A 3,195-nucleotide genomic window follows, 5' to 3' on the forward strand; every position below is an offset into this window, starting at 1 on the left:
ATGTATTTGGTATTCACTACAATGATAAAAGGGCACATGGCGTGGGACCCTGGACTCCAGTCCCAGCTGCCTGTGTGACCGTGAGCAAGTTGCTTCGTTTCTCCATGTCTGAATTTCAAGGCTGTAATCAGGGGATCTATCTCATGGGGACATTTTGAATATTGATAATATCATATATCTAAAGCTGAACAGGACCTGGTACTTAAGCTCGCAGATGTTAGCAAATATATTTTTTAAATGTTCTAGCCACTTTTAGCATTTAAGAGAATCTATCAGATTTGTGATTTAGTTAAATTGTACAAGTTTCATTCAATATATACATTCATTTAAAAATTGGAGCAAATTACACTTGTAAAAGTGTAAGTTTTGGTTTATCAGGTGTGAGAGCAGTATACAAGTATTTAACGTTTCTTCCTTAGAGAAATGTTGATTAATAGTCACAGATTAAGTAATCAGAGTTCAAGGAAGGTGTAAATAAGAGTATTCTTGGCAGTTTGGTACAGCCATTATGGAAAACAGTAGGGCAATTGCTAAAAAAGCTAAATATATACTTACCATTTGATAAAGCAATCCCACTCCTGGGCGTTTTACCCAGAGGGAACCATAATTTGAAAAGATACATGAACCCCAACGTTCATAGCAGCACTATTTACAATAGTCAAACATGGAAGCAATCTAAATGTCCATCAACAGGTGACTGGATAAAGAAGTTGTGGTATATATACAATGGAATACTACTCAGCCATAAAAAATAAAATGCCTGCAGCAACTTGGATGGACCTGGAGATCTTCATTCTAAGTGAAGTCAGAAAGAGAAAGAAAAATGCCATATTTTATCACTTATGTATTTAGTCTTTAAGGAAAGACAAATGAAGTTACTTACAAAACAGAAAGACTCACAGACATGGAAAATAAGCTTATGGTTACTGAGGGGAAAGGGGGTGGGAAGGGATAAATTCGGAGTTTGAGATTTACAGTTACTGCTACCATATATAAAATAGCGAAGGTCCTACTATATAGCACAGGGAACTGTATTTAATATCTTGTAGTAAACTATAATAAAAAGAATATGAAAAAGAATATATGTATGTATGTATGTGTATGACTGAAACATTACACTGTACACAAGAAATTGACACCACATTGTAAATTGACTATACTTCAATTAAAAAAGAGAGAGTGAGTATTTTTTCTCTTCAGGCAGAAGGAATCTCTCCACAAGCCTCCCAGAGTCCTGCCCTGTGGGCCTCCTGTTACATATGCTCCTCCTTCCAGAAGCCGGCCCCTCCTCCAGGGCCCTGGGTTTGCCTCCCTCTTGCTTTCACAGGGCTTGAGGGCCGCTATCATCCCCACCTGCCTCTCGGTTGTTAGCCTCTACCTCCGCAGCATCACACCCAGCCACCATCCAGCCCTGTTCTACAGGGGGAAATAAACTCATTGTTGACTCAGTGCCCTCTCCATCACCAGCTATTTCTCTTTTCTCCACCTCTTCAAAGATTACCCAGGTTTAACCATCCAGGAGCATCAACTTCGCTTACCAAACACATCCACTAGATATATTCCACATGTGTTTCCATTTAAATTCAATTCCCTCCAAACTGGCTTCGAAGAGCTGACAGCTGCAGCTGAACTGTTCTTGAAAAGCTAGCAGAGAGTGGGGGGGTATGCCAACCAAGGAACAGTTGTTTGCCTTCACCTGCCTGGACTGCTGGGCTGCATCCCCCCAAACAGGTATCCCCCTCCCTGATGCTCCCCCCTCTTCCTGGTGGGGACCCAGACAGGAAAGGCCACCTTGATTCCAGAGCCGGGGTACTGGGGACTCCTCAGATTCCATCACCCCCTCCCCTAACACTATGAGGAGCTGAAACCAGTTTTTGAAATTGTCTTTTTTTCTTTTCCCCATCATAACCTGGAAAGAACACTGACCAAGATGAAACCAATGGGTTGTTCTCTCCCTTGCCTTGAGACCACTGGCACTCTCTATGGAGTGTGTGTCTCTCTAAGTAAACTTGCTTTCTCTTAAACAAAACAAAAAAAAGACGAAATCAATAAAGATCATTTACTATAAAACCACTGAAACTTTCCTTAAAAGCTCGAGCTTGTGATAACTTGAAGGTGACAGAATTTAGGATGGTGGTCCCTACTCCCATCATCATCTGCATCTTTCATGGAGCCTTAGCCTCCTGGCCTCCATCTACCAGCAATGCCGCCCTGTGGTGAGGTCCGCCACCAGCCGACCTCTGGATAAGGGACTCAGGACCGGCCGCAGCCTTAAACCGAGCACCCCGAGGCCCGCGCAGATTTTAGCACCCGTCTACCCCGGGCTCTGGCTGAAATAAAAACAAAGCAGCTGGTTGGGTGCAGGCCTTGAGGAAATGACCCCAGAACTATGGTTTTCAAACTCCGGTGTTTATCAGAATTACCTGGAGGGCGTGTTAAAACACAGATTACTCAGTGCCACCCCTAGTTTCCGATTCCATGGGTCAGGGTGGGAGCCCCAGTTTGCAGCTCGAACAAGCTCCCAGGTGGTGCTGATTCTGCTGGTCCGGGGACTACTATGCTTGGAAACCCGCTGTCCTGGTTATCTAAGTGGTAGGGCAGGCCTGCAAGAGACTCCGCAGAAGACATCCCCTAAAGATGCTGCTCCGAGGACCCTCGCCCCAGAGTGCACAGATGTGCTAGATTTTCACCTTTGGGTCTAGCCACCGACTCCTTCCCAAACTCTTCTCGCTCTCCCTGCTCAGGAGCCCGGACCCACACCCAGGGGGTTTTTAAGACTTGGTGGCTGTTTTCGAAACTGCCCGAGGCCCTCAGACTAAAGAACTGAAATGAGCCGCAAAGATACGGGGAGCGAAATCCACCTTCCCGGGCTCCTGGGCAGAGGAAGCATTCCCTGCTGGGGCCCCTGAAACCCCTACCTCGGTTGTCGCCGATCCGAAGCTGGAAAGACATCGCCACGATGAGGAGCATTGTAAGATACTGGTAGAAGGGCGGTCCAATAATGAAGATCAGGACTCCGCATCCTGGGACCGCGCTCACCGCGAGTGAGACCCCGAACCACCGGTGGAGCGCTGTGATCAGTTCGCCGTCCGGGCCTGCGGAGGGGAGGGGAGGGGTGCTGAGCCTCGGGGCCCAGGGTCAGGAAGGGAAGGGGCCTTCGGGGTCGGAGTCCGCCCAGACTGGCCCAAGGAGGGT

Source organism: Camelus dromedarius, chromosome 1 (assembly GCF_036321535.1).
Source record: "Camelus dromedarius isolate mCamDro1 chromosome 1, mCamDro1.pat, whole genome shotgun sequence".
NCBI lineage: Eukaryota > Metazoa > Chordata > Mammalia > Artiodactyla > Camelidae > Camelus > Camelus dromedarius.